The sequence below is a fragment of the Callithrix jacchus genome, chromosome 7, assembly GCF_049354715.1.
Source record: "Callithrix jacchus isolate 240 chromosome 7, calJac240_pri, whole genome shotgun sequence".
Lineage (NCBI taxonomy): Eukaryota > Metazoa > Chordata > Mammalia > Primates > Cebidae > Callithrix > Callithrix jacchus.
The window spans coordinates 128887470-128908388 of record NC_133508.1 but is presented as its reverse complement, the minus strand read 5'-3'; the positions used below and the strand labels follow the sequence as shown (position 1 = coordinate 128908388).

The 20919-nt window shown below is 38.2% G+C and overlaps 1 pseudogene; it reads right to left on the bottom strand.

The window, feature by feature from the left end:
• Positions 1-18721: 18721 nt before the first annotated feature.
• LOC118143558 (U2 spliceosomal RNA) lies at positions 18722-18870 on the bottom strand (annotated as a pseudogene).
• Between the last annotated feature and the right edge of the window lie 2049 nt (positions 18871-20919).

Genomic DNA, 20919 nt, shown 5'->3' with positions numbered 1-20919 from the left:
TCCCAAGTAGCTGGGATGACAGGCATGCGCCACCACACCCAGCTAGTTTTGTATTTTTAGTAGAGACAGTGTTTCACCACGTTGGCCTCGCTGGTCTCAAAATCCCGACCACAGTTGATCTGCTGGCTTCAGCCTCCCAAAGTACTGGGATTACAGGTATGAACCACCACGCCTGGCTGGTTTGTTTCTTAGAAGGTACAAGACAGATCTGGCAAGATGGCCAAATAGGAACTGCTCCGGTCTGCAGCTCCCAGAGATACCAATGCAGAAGGTGGGTAATTTCTGCATTTCCAACTGAGGTACCTGGTTCATCTCATTGGGACTGGTTAGACAGTGGGTACAGCCCATGGAGGGTGAGCAGAAGCAGGGTGGGGTATCACCTCACATGAGAAGTGCGAGGAGCTGGGGAGCCTCCTTCTCCCAGCCAAAAGAAGCTGTAAAGGACTGTGCTATTAGGCCCAGATTTTATGCTTTTCCCACAGTTTTGCAACTTGCAGAACAGGAGATTCCCCAGTGTGCCTACATTACCAGGGCCATGGGTTTCAAGCACAAAATTAGGAGGATGTTTGGGCAGACACTGAGGTAGCTGCAGGAGTATTTTTTTCATACCCTAGTGGTGCCTGGAACCCCAGAGAGAGAGAACTTTCACTCTCCTAGAAAGGGGGCTGAAGCCAGGGAGCCAAGTGGTCTCGCTTAGTAGGTCCCACTCCCACGGAGTGTAGCAAGCTAATCACTGGCTTCAAATTCTCGCTGCCAGCACAGCATCCTAAAATTTACCTGGGATGATTGAGCTTGGTGTTGAAAGGGGCATCTGCATTACTGAGGCTTGAGTAGGCAGTTTTCCTCTCATAGTGTTAAGGAAGCCATCAGGAAGTTTGAACTGGGCGGAACTCACTGCAATATGGCAAAGCGGCTGTGGCCAGACTACTTCTCTAGATTCCTCCTCTCTGGGCAAGGCATCTCTGAAAGAAAGGCAGCAGCCCCCATGAGGGGCTTATAGATAAAACTCCCATCTACCTGGGACAGAGCACCTGGGGGAAAGGGTGGCTGTGGGTGCAGCTTCAGCAGACTTAAACATCCCTGCCTGCTGACTCTGAAGAGAGCAGCAGATTTCCTAACATAGCATTCAAGCTCTGCTAAGGGACAGACTGACTCCTCAAGTGGGTCCCTGACTCCCGTTTCTCCTGACTGGTTCACACATCCAAGCAGGGGTTGACAGACACCTCTTACAGGAGTGCTCTGGCTGGCATCAGGTGGGTGTCCTTCTGGGACAAAGATTCCAGAGGAAGAGCAGGAAGCAATCTTTGCTGTTCTGCAGACTCTCCTGGTGATACCCAGGCAAATGGAGTCTGGAGTGAACCTCCAGCAAACTCCAGCAGACCTGCAGGACAGGCCTATTAGAAGGAAAAATAACAAACAGAAAGCCATAACATCAACATCAACAAAGAGGACACTCACTCAGAAACCTCATCAAAAGGCCATCAGCATCAAAGATCAAAGATAGATAAATCCATGAAGATGAAGAAAAACCAGTGCAAAAATGCTGAAAATTCCAAAAAACATAATGCCTCTTCTCCAAATGATCACACTTCCTCTCCAGCAAGGGCACAAAATTAGACAGAGAATGAGTTTAACAAATTGACAGAAGAAGGCTTCAGGAGGTGAATAATAACAAACTCCTCTGAGCTACAGATGCATGTTCTAACCCAATGCAAGGAAGCTAAGAACCTTGATAAAAGGTTACAGAAACTGCTAACTGGAATAACCAGTTTAGAGAATATGATAGAAATATACAGCACAAGAACTTCATGAAGCATACACAAATATCAATAGCTGAATCTATCAAGTGGAAGAAAGGATATCAGAGATTGGAAATCAACTTGATGAAATAAAGTGTGAAGACAAGATTAGAGAAGAAAGAATGAAAAGGAATGAACAAAGCCTCCAAGAACTATGGGACTATGTGAAAAGACCAAACCTATGATTGAAAGTGATAGGGAGAATGGAACCAAGTTGGAAAACACACTTCAAAATATTATTCAGGAGAACTTCTCCAACCTAGCAAGACAGGCCAACATTCAAATTCAGGAAATACAGAGAACACCACTAAGATATTCCTTGAAAAGAGCAACCCCAAGACACATAATCATCAGGTTCTCCAAGGCTGAAATGAAGGAACAAATGTTAAGGGCAACCAGAGAGAGAGATCACGTTACCTACAAAGGGAAGCCCATCAGACTAACATTGGATCTCTCTGCAGAAACCCTACAGGCCAGAAGAGAGTGGGGGCCAACATTCAACATTCTTAAAGAAAAGAATTTTCAACCCAGAATTTCATATCCAGCCAGCCTGGGTAACAAGAGTGAAGCTCCATCTCAAAAAAAAAAAAAAAAAGAAAAAAAAGAAAAGGAGAAATAAAATCCTTTATAGACAAGAAAATGCTGAGGGATTTTCTCACCACCAGTCCTGCCTTACAAGAGCTCCTGAAGGAAGCACTAAATAGGGAAGGAAAAAACTGGTACCAGCCACTGCAAAAATATACCAAAATATAAAGACCAAGAACACTGTGAAGAAATGGCATCAACTAATATGCAAAATAACCAGCTACATCATGATGACAGGATCAAATTCACACATAACAATATTAACTTTAAATGTAAATGGGATAAATACCCCAATTAAAAGACACAGAGTGGCAAATTGGATAGTCAAGACCCATTGGTGTGCTGTACTCAGGAGACCCATTTCATGTGCAAAGACACATATAGGCTTAAAATAAAGAGAGGGAGGAATATTTACCAAGAAAATAAAAAGCAAAAAGAAGCAGGGTTGCAATCCTAGTCTCTGATAAAACAAACTTTAAATCAACAAAAGTCCAAAAAGACAAAGAAGGGCATTACATAATGGTAAAGGGATTGATGGAATAAGAAGAGCCAACTGTCTGGGTGCAGTGGCTCACACCTGTAATACCAGCACTTTGGGAGGCCAAGGTGGGAGGATCTTGAGGTCAGGAGATGGAGATCATCCTGGCTCACATGGTGAAACCCCACCTCTACTAAAAATACAAAAACTAGCTGGGCGTGGTGGCGTGTGCCTGTAGTCCCAGCTACTGGGGAGGCTAAGGTAGGAGAATCACTTGAACCTGGGAGGCAGAGGTCGCTGAGATCATGCTACTGTACTCCAGTGTGGTGACAGAGTGAGACTCCATTAAAAAAAAAAAAGATCTAACATATATATACGTGTATATATGTAAATATATATATGTTATATATATACTTATATATATGTTAGCTCTTTTTTTTTGCTTTGTGTATATATATATGTATTTGTGTGTGTGTGTATATATATATACACACACACACAAATACATATATATATATACACATACAGATTCGTATATACACATACATATATACACATATATATATACACATACAGATTCATAAAGCAAGTTTCTGGAGACCCACAAAGAGACTTAGACTTCCACACAATAATAGTGGGAGACTTTAACACCCCACTGCCAGTATTAGACAGATCAACAAGACAGAAAAGTAACAAGGATATTCAGAACTTGAACTCAGCTCCAACCAAGTGAATGTAAGAGATATCTACAGAACTCTCCACCCCAAGTCAACAGAATATAGATTCTTCTCAGCACCACATAGCACTTATTCTAAAATCGACCACAAAATTGGAGGTAAAACACCTCAGCAAATGCAAAAGAATGGAAATCATAACAGTCTCTCAGACCACAGTGCAATCAAATTAGAACTAAGGATTAAGAAAGTCACTCAAAATCACACAACTATGTGGAAACTAAACAACCTGCTCTTCAATGACTACTGGGTAAATAATAAAATTAAAGCAGAAATAAATAAGTTGTTTGATAGTAATGAGAATCACGACACAACGTTCCAGAATCTCTGGGACACAAATAAAGCACTGTTAAGAGGGAAATTTATAGCACTAAATGCCCACATCTGAAAGATGGAAAGATCTAAAATCCTTTAATTGTGTCCTAACCCCGCAATTAAAAGAACTAGAGAACAAGAGCAAACAATTCCAAAGCTGGCAGAAAACGAGAAATAACTAAGATCAGAGCAGAACCGAAGAAGATAGAGACAAGAAAAACCCTTCAAAAAAAAAAAAATCTATGAATCCAGCAGCTGGTTTTTTGAAAAGATTAACAAAATAGATAGACTACTGGCCAGACTAATAAAGAAGAAAAGAGAGAAGAATCAAATAGACACAATAAAAATTGATAAATGGGATATCACCACTGATCCCACAGAAATACAAACTACCGTCAGAGAATACTATAAACACCTCTATGCAAATAAACCAGAAAATCTAGAAGAAATGGATGAATTCCTGGACACAGACACCCTCCCAAGACTAAATCAGAAAGAAGTTGAGTCCCTGAATAGATCAATAATGAGTTCTGAAATTGAGGCAGTAATTAATAGCCTACCAACCAAAAAAAAGGCCCAGAACCAGACAGATTCACAGACAAATTCTACCAGAGGTACAAAGAGGAGCCAATACTATTCCTTCTGAAATTGTTCCAAACAATAGAAAAAGAGGGACTCCTCCTTAACTTATTTTATAATGCCAGCATCATCCTGATTCTAAAACCTGGCAGAGATACAGCAAAAAAAGAAAATTTCAGGCCAATATCCCTGATGAACATCGATGTAAAAATCCTCAGTAAAATACTGGCAAACTGAATCCAGCAGCACATCAAAAAACTTATCCACCACAATCAAGTCGGTTTCATCCCTGAGATGCAAGGCTATTTCAACATAGGCAAATCAATAAATGTAATCCATCACATAAACAGAACCAATGACAAAAACCACATGATTATCTCAATAGATGTAGAAAAGGTCTTCAACAAAATTCAACACCCTTTCATGCTAAAAACACTCAGTAAGCTAGGTATTGATGGGACATATCTCAAAATAATAAGAACCATGTATGAAAAACCCATAGCCAATATCATACCAAATGAGCATAAGCTGAAAGCATTCCCTTTGAAAACCAGCAGAAGACAAGGATGCCTCCTCTCACCACTCCTAGTCAACATAGTATTGGAAGTTCTGGCCAGGGCAGTCAAGCAAGAGAAAGAAATAAAGGGTATTCAAATAGGAAGAGAAAAAGTCAAATTGCCTCTGTTTGCATATATCATGATTGTATATTTAGAAAACCCCGTTGTCTCAGCCCCAAATCTCCTTAAGCTGATAAGCAACTTCAGCAAAGTCTCAGGATACAAAATTAATGTGTAAAAATCACAAGCATTACTATACACCAATAATAGACAAACAAAGAGCCAAATCATGAGTGATCTCCCATTCACAATTGCTACAAAGAAAATAAAATACCAGCTGGGCGCCGTGGCCCACGCTTGTAATCCCAGAACTTCGGGAGGCTGAGGCGGGCCTCACGAGTTCAGGAGTTCAAGACCAGCCTGTCCAATATAGGGAAACCCGGTTTCTACTAAAAAATACAAAAATTAGCCAGGCATGGTGGTGCATGCCTATATTCCCAGCTACTCGGGAGGCTGAGGCAGGAGAATCGCTTGAACCCGGGATATGGAGGTGTGGTGAGACAAGATGGTGCCACTGCACTTCAGCCTGGGTGACAGAGTAAACAGACACTCAATCTAAAACAATAATAATAATAATAAATAAATAAAATAAAATACCTAGGAGTACAATTTACAAGGGATGTGAAGGATCTCTTCAAGGAGAACTATAAACCACTGCTCAAGAAAATAAGAGAGGAAAGAAACAAATAGAAAACCATTCCATGCTCATGGACAGGAAGACTCAATATCATGAAAATGGCCAGACTGCCCAAAGTAATTTATAGATTCAGTGCTATCCCCATCAAGCTACCATTGACTTTCTTCACAGAACCAGAAAAAATTACTTTAAACTTATAAAAGAGCCTGTATAGCCAGTCAAAACAATCCTAAGCAAAAAGAATAAAGCTGGAGGCATTCCTGACTTCAAACTATACTATAAGGCTATAGTGACCAAAACAGCATGGTTCTAGACCAATAGAATAAAACAGAGGCCTCAGAAATAACACCATACATTTACAACTATCCGATCTTCAACAAACCTGACAAAAACTTGCAGTAGAAAATCCAAAATAGGATTTTCTATTTAATAAATGGTGCTTGGAAAACTGGCTAGCCATATGCAGAAAACTGAGACTGGACCCATTCCCTACACCTTATATAAAAATTAACTCAAGATGGATTAAAGACTTAAACATAAAACCTAAAACCATAAAAAACCTTAGAAAAAATCTAGGCAATACCATTCAGAATATAAACATGGGCAAAGACTTCATGTCTAAAACACCAAAAGCAATAGCAACAAAAACCAAAATTGACAAATGAGATCTGATTAAACTAAAAAGCTTCTACACAGCAAAAGAAATTATCATCAGAGTGAACAGGCTACCTACAGAAAAGGATAAAACTTTTGCAATCTATTCATCTGACAAAGGTCTAATATCCAGAATCTACAAGGAACTTAAACAAATTTACAAGAAACAAACAATCCCATCAACAAGTGGGCGAAGGATATGAACAGACACTTGTCAAAAGAAGACATTTATGTGGACAACAAACATTAAAAAAAGCTCATCATCACTGGTAATTAGAGAAATGCAAATCATAACCACAATGAGATACCATCTCACACCAGTTAGAATGGTGATCATTAAAAAGTCAAGAAACAACAGATCCTGGAGAGGATGTAGAGAAATAGGAATAGTTATACACTGTTGGTGGGAGTATAAATTAGTTCAACCATTGTAGAAGACAATGTAGTGATTCCTCAAGAATCTAGAACCAGAAGTACAATTTGACTCAGCAATCCCATTACTGGGTATATACCCAAAGGATTATGAATCATTCTACTAATAAAGCACATGCACATGTATGTTTATACTACTCACAATAGCAAAGACTTGGAACTCACCCAAATACTCATCAGTGTTAGAGTGGATAAAGAAAATGTGGAACATATACACCATAGGATACTATGTAGCCATAAAAAAGAATGAGTTCATGTCTTTTGCAGGAACATGGATGAAGCTGGAAACCATCATTCTCAGCAAACTAATGCAAGAACAGAAAACCAAGCACCTCATGTTCTCACTCATAAGTGGGAGTTGAACAATGAGAACACATGGACACAGGGAGGAGAACATCACACACCAGGACCTTTCAGGGGGTGGGGAGCAATGGGGTATTTGTCCAGAGCATTAGGACAAATACCTAATGCTTGCGGTGCTTAAAACCTAGATGACAGGTTGTTGGGTGCAGCAAACCACCATGGCACACGTATATCTATGTAACAAACCTGCATGTTCTGCACATATATCCCAGAACCTGAAGTATAATAAATAAATTTTTTAACAAAGAAGGAACTAGACAGTGCTAGGAAGAATATCCTTTGTTATTAAAGATGACAGAATGTAAACTGTTCCCCCCATCATACAAACAGTAAGATGGCTGAGGTTATTATTTGTAATTAATATGTATATATCCACTTATAGTTTATAAGGTTCTGGCATAATACATTATGTCCTTTGATCCTCATGTCTCCAAGGTAAGAAGGACCGATATCATTATACCTGAGGTGAAGAGAAGTTAAGTAACATTTTCAAGTTCACACAGATAGCAAACAATTGCATGCGGATGCATTCTGGTTTCTTTATTTCAAATCTTGGGCCATTTCCTTTGCGCTGTTTCTGAAGTTGGATCAGAGAGCTGTACAATGTGTGGCCCATAAAGCTGGGGTGGTCAGCATGAACAGGAAGATAAAGATGAGATTAATGAGCTCCTTAACTAGGCAGCTGGGGTGGCCTTTCAGCTGTCCTTAAAGGGCAGATGGCCAAAGAAAAAAATGCAGCCTTGAGAGCAAAAGCAGAACACAGTATGGGCCAGAATGATGAGAGAAACTGGGCCCAGAGTAGTGTCACAAAAATTATGGAGTGCAGAGATAAAGCAGCAATGTCATGAATGCAACTCAATAGAGTGAGTGCCAAACTCGTTAGTGCAGGAGTTACTTGCAGAGCCTGTTAGCAATGTAGCTTCTCCTTCTTCAATTCAGGACTTCAGCTTAGAACCGAGTCTGCTGATTCAGTCAGTCTGGGATGGGGGTGGGAGGACTTGAAGAACCCTCTTTCCCACCCTAGAAAATCTGATAGAAAATATCTATTAAATAATCCAGAGCATAAAAGCAGCAGAAAACATCTAGAAAGGTTTTTGATGTTAGGGTAGCAAAATGTTGGCAATGTAATAACATATTTTTAAGAAATAGCAGAGGGGGTCTAGGCATCTCTTAGAAAATAATTTAATAATTGTTGACACCTGCCTTGTGCACAGTAACAGGCTAGATACTAGGAGTGTAGAAGTGAGTAAGAAATTAAGGCAAACTTAGTCTTCATTCTCAGGGAGCTTAGACTATAGATCGAAGATCAATATTGAATAATTATATAGTTACTGTATAATGTTTTAACACGTAACAGTATGAATGTAAGAATGGAGGATGTCAAAACAGGGACAGACAACAGGGGAGCCTGACTCTGTTTGGAAGATCAGGCAAGAATCATCCCCTGAGGAAACAGCGTATGATTTCGGATCTGAAAAATTAGTTGGATTTGTCAAGAAAAGGGGGTGAGGAAGACAAAATAGGTACCCCAGTAGAATATTAATTTGCTGCTTTAAAAAATATTTACTGAGCACCCACAACGTGCGAAGTATTCTTCAGTTCTGGAATAAATGAGTAAACATTGAGCTTTATATTCCAATTTATAAAACAAGAAAAACTTTTTAAAAATTAATAAACAGGAAATCAGCTGATAATAGCAATATTGTAAGATTTCAGTTCTCCCTAAATCAATCTATTGATTCAATGCAATGCCAATAAAAATCCCAGCGGGACTTTTTGTGGAATTTGACAAACCAATTCTAAAATTTATATGGAAACTCATATAAAAAGGAAGTCTTAAAGAATAAGGTTAGAACGATCCAAGATGGCTGATAGCTAACATCTCAGGACTGCAGCTCCCAGTGAAAGCACAGAGAACGAGAGGACGCCACACTTTCAGACAAATTTTGGTCGCTCACGGAGCAGAAGATTCCCAGTGGAGGAGCCGCACGGGTCACCAGCATGACTCTTGTGGCTGGCACAGCAGTTTTGCCAGCACCTCGACACAGCAGCTCTTGGTGCAGAGTAAACGGGACTGGTTCCCCTTCTGACCAAGGTTTGGAGCTCCGGGAAGGCAGAGTAGCCTATTACGGACTCAAGAAGGAAGCCAGACTGGAGATTCCTGGGCAGAAAAGCACCATCAGTCTTAACGCCACTGTTTTGGCCGACGCAGTGGGTTGCTCATATTTCAGCCCTGGGAATTAACAACTTGGATGTCCACTCGGAGACCTAATTTGAAAGTTGGTAATTACAAAGATGACAGGTGGATAAATTTACACTGATGGGGAGAAACCAGCATAAAAAGGCTGAGAATACTCAACATCAGAATGCCTCTCCCTCTAAAGAGGATCGCAGTTCCTCATCAACAAGGGAACAAGGCTTGATGGAGAACGAATGCATTCCATTGACAGAATCAGGCTTCAGAAGGTGAATAATAAGAAACTTCTGTGAGTTAAAAGAACATGTTGTAGCCCAATGTAAAGAAACTAAGAACTTTGAAAAAAGGTTTGACGAAATCCTCATGAGAATAGACAACTTAGAGAGGAATATAAGTGAATTAATGGAACTGAAGAATACAATACAGGAACTCCGAGAAGTATGCACAGGTTTAAACACTCGAATTGTTCAAGCAGAAGAAAGGATATCAGAGGTTGAAGTCCAACTTAATGAAATAAAATGAGAAGACAAGATTAGAGATAAAAGGATAAAAAGGAATGAGCAAAGTCTCCAAGAAATGTGGGACTATGTGAAAAGACCAAACTTACATTTGACAGGTGTACCTGAATGTGATGGAGAGAATGAATCCAAGCTGGAAAATATTCTTCAGAATATTATTCAGGAAAATTTTCCTAACCTAGCAAAGCAGGACAATATCCAACCCCAGGTAATACAGAGAACACCACAAAGATATTCCTCAAGAAGAGCAACCCCAAGGCACATAATCCTTAGATTCACCAGGGTTGAAACGAAGGAGAAAATGCTAAGGGCAGCCAGAGAGAAAGGTCAGGTTACCCACAAAGGGAAGCCTATCAGACTTAGAGCAGATCTCTCAGCAGAAACTCTACAAGCCAGAAGAGAGTGGGGGCCAATATTCAACATCCTTAAAGAACAGAACTTTCAGCCCAGAATTTCATATCCAGCCAAACTAAGCTTCACAACTGAAGGAAAAATAAAATCTTTTATGAACAAGCAAGTACTCAGAGATTTTATTACCACCAGGCCTGCTTTACAAGAGCTTCTGAAAGAAGCATTACACACAGAAAGAAACCACCAGTATTAGCCTTTCTAAAAATATACCAAAAAGTAAAGAGCATCAACATAAAGAAGAATTTACATCAACAAATGGATAAAACAGCCAGTTAACATCAAATGGCAGTAATCCTAAATTTAAATCGACTAAATCCCCCAATCAAAAGACACAGCCAAAACCCAACAGTATGCTACATCCAGACCCATTTCACATGCAAGGATGCACAAAGACTCAAAACAAAGGGATGGAGAAAGATTTACCATGCTCTCCAACCAAATGGAGAGCATAAATAACTAAAAAGCAGGAGATGCAATTCTCATATCTGATCAAATAGATTTTAAAGCAACAAAGATACAGTGGTAAAAGGATCAATGTAACAATAATCTAACGATCCTAATACCCAGATACATAGAGACTTAGACTCAATGAGACAGAAAATTAATAAGGATATCAAGGACTCAAACTCAGATCTGGAACAAGTAAACTTAATAAATATTTATAGAGCTCTCCACTTTAAATACACAAAATATACATTCTTGTCAATACCACACCACACCTACTCATATGTTTAAATGAAATATTGATTGGCCATTATTAATACCCGTTTTTTTTTAGAATAAAGGAACATTTCCGTTCTCTCTCCCTCTTTTTCTTCCTCTTTCTTCCTCTCCTTCACTCCTTTTTTTTCTTTTCTTCTCTCAAAAAAAGAAAAAAAGAAATCAACTTGTAGACCTCTAGATCCAGGTTGGCAATGTCTCTCTCATTGCCTGATTTCCTTCCTTCCCTTCTTCTCCCTCCCTCCTTTCCTTCCTCCCTCCCTCCCTTCCTCCTTTCCTCCCTTTCTGCCTTCCTCCCTTCCTACAAAAAATAAAAATAATAAGGTTAGAAAACTTCTGTTACTAAATACCAAAACTTATTTTAAAGTGATATTTTAGACAGTGTGGTATTGGCATAAGTGTAGAAAAATAGATTGATGGAACACTATATAGCTCAAAAACAAATCACCATATGACAAAGGTGCCACTGCAGTTTTGTGAAAGAAAAGATGGTCTTTTCAATAAATAGTGCCAGATTAATTGAATATTCCTATGGAAAATTAATACACAAATCAGTACTTGTGCAAATAAAGCAATAACACTTCTAGGAGATAACATATAACTTTATGACCTGGGGTAGGCCAAGATTTCTTAAACTAGGCACTAATCAAAAAGGAAAATATTGATAAATTGAGCATTGCTAAAATTAAGAACTTCCATTTATCAAAGGGCCTTATTAAGAGGAGATAAAAATTGGACAGGCATTTTGTCTATTCCCCCCAAAAATGTGAAAAGGGGCCCAGGTTTCTTGGCAATAAAAGAAATACAAATTAGGCCAGGCACAATGTCTCATGCCTGTGATCCCAGCACTTTGAGAGGCTGAGGCAGGCGGATCACTTGAGGTCAGGAGTTCAAGACCCTCCTGTCCAAAATGATGAAACCTCTTCTCTACTAAAAATACAAAAAATTACCTTAGTGTGCTGGTGCCTGCCTGTAACCCCCAGCCTGGGTGACAGAGAAGGCTCCATCTCAAAAAGAAAAAAAAAAGAAAGAAAACGAAAAGGCGGGGGAATACAAATTAAAACCACAATGGGATACTACCTCACACCTGTCAGAATGGTTGACATTTAAAAAGTTAACACTACCAAGAACCAGGTAAGGCTGGGTGTGGTGACTCACATCTGTAATACCAGCACTTTGGGAGGCTGTGGCAGGTGGATTACCTGAGCTCAGGAGTTGAGACCATCCTGAGCAACATAGTGAAACCCCACCTCTACCAAAAATACAAAAATTAACTGGGCTTGGTGGTGTGTACCTGTAGTACCAGCTACTCTGGAGGCTAAGGCAGGAGAATTGCTTGAACGTGGGTGGCAGAAAGCCGAGGTTTTGCCACTGCACTCTAGCCTGGGTATCAGAGCAAGACTGTCTCAACAAAAAAAAAAAAAAAAAAAAAAAAAAGGAGGAATTAGCTAGGTGTGGAGCAATTAGCAAAAGCATAAACTGGTACAACCACTTTGAAAAATAGCTTGGGCATATCTGCTAAAACCGAACATGTACATATTGTATGACCCAGATATTCTGCTTCTAGTTATAAACCAAATAGAGATACATGCATAAGTGCATGAAGGGATATGTATATGAATGTTCACAGCAACATTATTTGTAATAGCTCCCAAACAGAAACAACCAAAATATCCATCAACAGAAGAATGCTTAAACAAATGTGGTTCATTCTTAAAATGGAATACTAAACAGCAATGAAAGTCAACAAATCTACTACGTGAAACATTCTTAAGCATGAACATAATATTGAGCAAAGGAAATCAGTAGCAGAAGAGTACATATTGTATGATTCAATTTATATAAAGTTCAAGTAGAGGCAATACTAATTTATGGAAGTTGAATTTGGAAGGAGAGTATTTTATTTCTTTATTATGGGATGGGATGGGAATACAAGAGTGTTCACTTTGTAAAAAATCAAAAAGCTATATACTTAGGGTTTTTGTACTTTTCTGTATGTAGGTGTGTTATAACTGAGTTAAAGCATTTGCTTAAGAATTAAGACTATCCAAACCTCTAAATCTCTCTCCTTAGTGAGAAGGCATTGTTGGCTATAACCTAAATAGCAACTTATTAAGAAAAATTAGTAGCAGGAATTATTAGAGTTAAATGTTTCAGAAAAAAATATTTAAAATTTATCTTTTTGTGTGATTTAATTAGTTTCATTCAATTACTTTTATTCTATCATCAAAATTAGAGTATATTCAGGTATAACTGAAGAAAAATTACATGGTGTATTAAGGCAGGCAAAGCTACAATGTGGTAACAATGTTCTCCCCTCCCCTTTACCTCCCTGCTCCAAAATCTCAATGGCTTAAAATAACAAAAGTTTATTTCTTGTATTTAACACAGTCTAATGAGATGTTTGACAGGCGGCCTTCTACTTGACAGTTCAGGGACTCAGGCTCTTTGTCTCATGGCTCTGCTTTCTTCTAGGATCTTGAGCTTCTCCTGGATCCTCTCTATCTGACAGCCAAGGAGCAAATATAAAGAAGGTGGAAAAGACATATTATCTGTTAACTGCCCTGGCCCCAGGATGACATATCCCTATAATCATACAGTAAGAATTTGTCTCTTGATCCTGTAAAAGACAGTGGGTCTGGGAAGGCAATATAGTAAACTCTGTGCACAGGAAGAACAAACGTATTTAGTGAGGCTCCAGATATCTCCGACACATTTGGAACCCAAGACTGGGTCATTTATAAAGAAAAGAGATTTAATTGACTCAGTTCCACATGACTGGGGGGGATTCAGGAAACTTACAATTGTGGCAGAAGGCAAGGGAGAAGCAGGTACCTTCTTCACAGTATGGTAGGATGGAGTGAGTGCAAGCAGGGGAAATGTCAGACACTTATAAAACCATCGGGTCTTTTGAGACACACTCACTATCACAACAACAGCACGGGGGAAGCTTCCTCTATTATCCAATTATCTCCACCTAGTCCCGTCATTGACAAGTGGGGATTTTGGGGATTATAAGTCAAGATGAGATTTTGGGTGAGGACACAGCGAAACTGTATCAGAAGTAAAGGTTTCTTCTACCCATGCAATAGTCTGCTGTGATTGTCCCAGACTGGCAGACAGCCCTTCTGATGGTGATAATTTAAGGACCCATGTTCCATCCATCATCCTTGAGGCACTGATGTCATCTGCATGGTTAAAACTGGGTCATTGTGAGTTCTCACTGGTGGGAAAGCAAATATATCTGAACGTCTGAATCAGAAGTGACACACTTCACTTTCATCACATTTTATTGTCAGGTACTCAGTGGGTTATTCTACCTAACTGCAAGTTGGAGTCACAAATGCTGTTCCTAGTGAGATAAGCTCAGTTATAACTTCATTCACATCAAAGATGAGAAAAATGGATTTTGGTGGATATCTGGCAGTATCTATTCAGGACGAATAGAGAAATCTAAACAGAATAACTTAAATTACACCTATTATCAAAGCAATATATAGTTGAACTTTGTTCATACTACAGTTATATATACAATTTATTGTAAAATATTCTCAAATTCTGAAAAGTATGATTTTTGAAACTACCATTGTACATTACAGTTGCAGAGAATTTTTATCCCGAATTTTGACTTATCTTTAAACAACTAAGATTTCTAAGTCTATATCTTTAAGATTTTCTGCTCCCTCCTTTCCTGAGTCAAATTATTAATGATAAATAAACAAACACTTTGAAAGTTGGGAGTGATGTAGTTACTAAAGAAATGAAGGCAGAAGTTCCTTTTTGCAGTAAGTCTATAAAGCAATAATTCTAAAAATATTTTGAAAGTTCGTACTAACACACTGAAAGTGTAGGCTTGTTCGTTACAGAGTATGAGACTTTTGTGATTTAGAGTGCCTAGAGTAACATACTGAAAGACAATCTTATTTTCTGGTTTTGGATAAGGCTAGAAAGAAAGTTTTATACAAGTCTTGGTGTATTCAAGGAAATCACCTGCCTGGGCCCAATATTTTAGTAATATATAAGACTTAAAATAAATACTGTTCTATATTTTTTATTAAGGTAGTGATTTCACTGATACATACAACTATCATAACTCATTAAATTGTATCCTTTAAATAGATGCAGTTTATTGACATAAATATTGTACATACTAATTTATTGCTTCTGGTATGGAGGAAGAAATGAGAAAAATGAGAAATGCTAAATATGTGGGTAACTGTGGAAAACTATTTTTTCCATTAATTTCTTTAAAATACATATAATTTTGAAAAGCAAAAATTAAAACATTGCCTTGAAGGTTTTAAAATATTATGTAGAAGTAATGTAGAGAACTATAACATAAATTATGTCGGGAATGAGGGTGAATGGACCTAGATTGCTACAAAAAGTACTATATTAACTCTAAGCAGACTGTGAAAATTTAAGGATATATATATTGCAATACCTAAAGCAACTACTTCAAAAAACTGTGAAAAGCTATGATTAAAAAGCTAAGAGAGGTTGGTCCTGGTGGCTCACACCTGTAATCCTAGCATTTTGGGAGGCCGAGGCAGATGGTTCACAAGGTCAGGAGTTCAAGACCAGCCTGGTCAACACGGTGAAACCCCATCTACACTAAAAATAAAAAATTAGCCGGGCATGGTGGTGGGCACCTGGAATCCCTGCTACTCGAGAGGCTGAGGCAGAGAATTGCTTGAACCCAGGAGGCGGAGGTTGCAATGAGCCAAGATCACTCCACTGCACTCCAGCCTAGGCGAGGTGGCTCATGCCTGTAATCCCAGAACTTTGGGAGGCCAAGATGGGCAGATCACCATGTCAAGAGATTGAGACCATGCTGGCCAAAATAGTGAAACCTCATCTCTACTAAAAATACAAAAATTGGCCGGGCGCGGTGGCTCATGCCTGTAATCCCAGCACTTTGGGAGGCCGAGGCGGGTGAATCATGAGGTCAAGAGATCGAGACCATCCTGGTCAACATGGTGAAACCCCGTCTCTACTAAAAATACAAAAAGTTAGCTGGGCACAGTGGCACGTGCCTGTAATCCCAGCTACTCAGGAGGCTGAGGCAGGAGAATTGCCTGAACCCAGGAGGCGGAGGTTGTGGTGAGCCGAGAGCGCGCCATTGCACTCCAGCCTGGGTAACAAGAGTGAAACTCCGTCTCAAAACAAAACAAAACAAAAAAAAAACAAAAATTATCTGGGTGTGGTGGCTGGCGCCTGTAGTCGCAGCTACTCAGGAGGCAAGGCAGGAGAATCACTTGAACCTGGGAGGTGGCAGTTGCCGTGAGCTGAGATCATGCCACTGCATTCCAGACTGGCGACAGAGTGAGACTCTGTCTCAAACAAACAACAACAACAACAACAAAAAAGCTAAGGGGTAGATTCAAATAAAAATATAAGAAATATTTAATAATTTGAAAGATGGCAGGAAAGGGAGAATGAAGAAACAAAAACTGAGATGACAAATAGAAAATTAATAAAATAGTAGACTGAACCCAACCATATCAATAATTACATTAAATATAAATTGACTAAACACTCCAGTTAAGAAACAAAGATTATCAGAATAGATTTAAAAGCAGACCTGACCACCTGCTGACTACAAGGAAATACTCTAAATATGAACATACACTTTAAATATAAAAATAAAAATAAGATAAAAATATAGATATTTACATTAATGGAATTAGAGTCCAGAAATAGAACCACACATGTAGGGCTGATTGATTTTTCAACGAAGGTGCCAAAGCAATTCAATGAGAAAATGAAATCAACAAACTGCTGGAAAAACTGGATATTTATCTGGGAACAAAAAGGAAAAACGAACATCTACTCTTACCTCACATAATATGGAAAATTAACTGAAATGTATGACAGACCTAAAGATAAGCTAAAACTACAAAACTACCAGAAAATAAAATAAGTGAAAATCTTCTCCTACTTGACATAGGCAAACATTTCTTAGATGGGACACAAAAAGCATGAATCATGAAAGAAAAAAATTATTAATTAGACTTCATCAACATGAAATATTTTCTCTTTGAAAGACACCATTAAGAAAATGAAAAGGCAAGCCACAGTATGGGAGAAAATACTCTCTGTCATGTATTTGACAAAGGATTGACTGGTATTTAGAATAGATAAGGACCTCAACTCAACAATAAGAAGACACCTCAATAACATTTCATAAAAGATATTGAGTACGTGAAAAGATGCTCAACTTTATTAGTCATTAGATACCATTACAATCATTAGAAAGGATAAAATGAAAAAGGCTGACAAAAGCAAGTGTTGGCAAAGCAGAAGATTAACTGGAACTCAAATACAGCTGGAAGGAATGTAAAATCATAGAACTACTTTGAAAAAGAATATGGAACTTTCTTAAAAAGGTAAGCATACACCTATTGTATAATCTAGTTATTCTACTCCTAGGTATATACACAAAATAAATGGAAACATATGACCACAAAACTTTTACACAAATGTTCATAGCAATGTTATTCACTGTAACTCCAAGCTGAAAACAACCCAAAAGGATATCAGCCAGTGAATGTATTAAAAAGTGTATATTCATATATGGAATACTATTCCCCAATAATACTAAACTATATTGAACAATATTCAGCAAAAGGAATGAATTACTCATTATAAAACAATAGGGATGGATCTGAAAATCATTAGACTAAGTAAAAGAAACCAGACACAAAAGAATACGTGATGTATGATTCTGTTTATATAAAATACAACTACTATATAGTGATAAAAAGCAGATCAGTGTTTGCCTGCAGCCAAGGGCAGGTGGAGCAATTGACTGTAAAGGAAATGAAGAATTTGGTGGGTGGGCTAGAAATGTTCTGTGTTTTTTTTGTTAAGGTGATTTCACAGATATATACAACTATTGTAACCATTAAATTGTAAATTGTATCTTTTAAATAGATGCAGTTTATTGTACCTAAATTATTCATTAATGCATTCTATAAGGAAAAAACAGGAAAACCTTTTTGTATAATTCTTCATGGCTGAAATCTATTTCTCACTCAGTAACAACCCTAATTCAGTGGTCCTGGTTTAGCCTTCAAACCACACATATAAAAGCAAAGAGTATTTATTTCACTACAAGAGTTCCTCAAATATTTGAAGAGTCAATGATTTTCTTTTAGTCTTTTCTTCTCTATATTATATACTATCCTTCCTCAATCCGCCAGCTTAAACATATTGTTTAAGTCCTAGGCTCTTTAACTTTCTTATTTTCCCACCTTTGAAAACACTTTGTTGTCAATATTCCTTATAAACTGAATGCAAAACTCCAAGTGTTATCTGCTGAGTCTTGTCCAATGAAAAGAGTATGGTTTGTGGAAAGAGCAAGAGACCAGGTATACAGAAATTTGAGTTTGCTGGCTCTGCCAATGTCTATTTTTTTTTTTATCTTAAGCAAAGCAATAACTGTATATTTCCCAGTATAATGAGGGAGTTGGAATTATTTATTTACCTAAGATTTTTAGTATCCAGAAATGAAAGTATAGGTAAGAAACTTCTGAGAAACTTTGTAAATTAGGAAATATAAATCAACTGAGACATTCTGGTTACAAGTTACTGAGGCTTAGAAATATTTTTTGGTTTAGACGTTGGGGTATTAATAGAAAATTTAAAAAAATTTTTTGGTATGATTTGAAAAGAATCATTTAGGTTTGTACTTAAGTTGTATCCATTTTTCTATTTGTATATGTATCAATAGCCCCTAATTTCTGATGTCGGAGATTTTCCAGTCACGTGCTTTAAACTGATAAGAACAAATACTGCACTTGATCTTAGCCAAAGGCTGAGAAGTGATCCAGTCATGTGCAATCAGACCATACAGGTTTGTGATCTGCTACAAAATCTCCATAAATTCAAAAAATTCAAAACATACAGTAGCACAGCTGTTAGGTTGGGGAAAATAAAATATTTAAAAATTTAGTGCTGTTTAGAGGATGCTTTGCTATATATATTTTTGATATGACTTCTATATATAAGTATGTTGGGAAAGATGCCATTTGGAAGTTAAGTTGAAAGAAAAAAATCTTTATGCCTTAAGTTCACTCTGGATAGCCGTAGATGTTACAAATAAAATGAGAATTTGTTCAAAGCTAGATATTTCAAATATATACATCTTCTAATTGTAACATTTAAGTAACAATAAAAATCAGTGTTAACTGCTATTCAAAGGAAATAGTGTGGTTTGTAGAAAGAGCGGGAGATCACACATAGGGAAGTTCAGGAAAAATCACCATATTAGATATCAAATATTCATGTCTAGGAGACTATTTCCTCCAATTTGGGGAAAATATCAGCTAAATCATGTGAATGATACTTTTATCCAGAAAAAAATGTTTAAACTTTCCAGTATTATATCTTATAGCCTACAAAATAACTTATTTTGTCAAAACATCCCCCAAATGACTTGTGATACAAAGCATCTTGCTGGAAAAAGAAACTTCCTACTACTTGAGTGAGCTACTTGCTCGTTCCTAATGTGTGGATGAAATAGACAGTCTGAGCACAGGTTGCGGGATTTGGCAGGACTTCTTTTTCGAGCTAATGCTGTGTTTTTTTTTCTAGGGTAGCAAATTTTATATTTTCTGTTAATTAAGAAACAAAATAGGTGAATAAAGTTCCGAACGTTCAGTGACATTTTACAATTGGTTAGCTGTTTTACTTCACAGGTATCTGAAAGATGTCCAGCATACATTAACTCATTTGACTCTTATATTAATCACGCTCTTATCTTACTTGTTGTTTTCTGGGCTTATAGGGTTTTAATTCCCACTCAGTCTCCATGTCTTTTCTTAAATCCTCAGCCTTCACCTTTTAAGTTGTGTTCCTGGGCAGAATGCTTTCACTGGGACTTGCTGTAACCCACACTACTCTACTTACCAGTGGAAGGACAATGTTCTAATACATCTAATATATTTTTCTAATCTGTTCTCCATCTGCTTGGTTTCATGCCATTACCCTTCTCTCCCTATAACACATGCATACAAGGCACCTACCCTCAGCCACTCATTTAGACATGCACACACACCATTTTTATGAATTCTCAGAAATTTTCCCCATCCATTAAATGAGTAAATGATTTTAAACTGTAGAGTGCTACTAAATTTTGTTGTGACACTGATGATTCATAAGCCACTAATCTGAGTTAGACAAAGCAAGATAACAATGCAGGTAACTCATTTCCTACCAAAGACCATGAAAGATTATTACTCTGAGACCATGCCCCCAGTTGTTGGAATCCTAGATTCTCTGACACTCCCTACTTAATAGTCCCTCTGGTTTCTCAGCTGACAACTAGGGAAAGGCGCTTGACAAACTCTTATGGCTTTAGCAATCAGTTCAATTAATCATCATACTAGCATACACTTTCATAAACCAGGCTTACATTCTTGGCTGATTTCATAGCTCTTAGTTCTGGAGCTGCCCCTGAAGTCATGGTGACAGTTCTGCTGCCTGCTTCACTGTTTCTACCCCAGTAACACGTTGTTCTGAAGCTAGCAGATCTTGCCCAAGGCAGGATTCTCAACTCTGGAAGACTTACTGGGGCCAGGTCCAGGGAATGGTCTGTGCGTATTGCTTAAGCTGCCTCTCCTCCATAGCCTGATCCCTGCAGCTTCTCTTGCTGCTTCTTGCTCCATCTGCTGCTCCCTGGATTCGAATGTGTCTCCCTTAGGGTGCTTGGGGACTGGGCTGAGCGGGTCCTAACCTCACCACTCATTCCCTACTGAAGAGCTACTCTATTCCTTTTGTACTTCAACATCCCTCTCTCCCTCCAGAAAGCTATTTCATATTCTCAGGACTGGTGGAAGCCATGAGCAGCCAGAAGTTCTAGAGAACATGTTCAAAT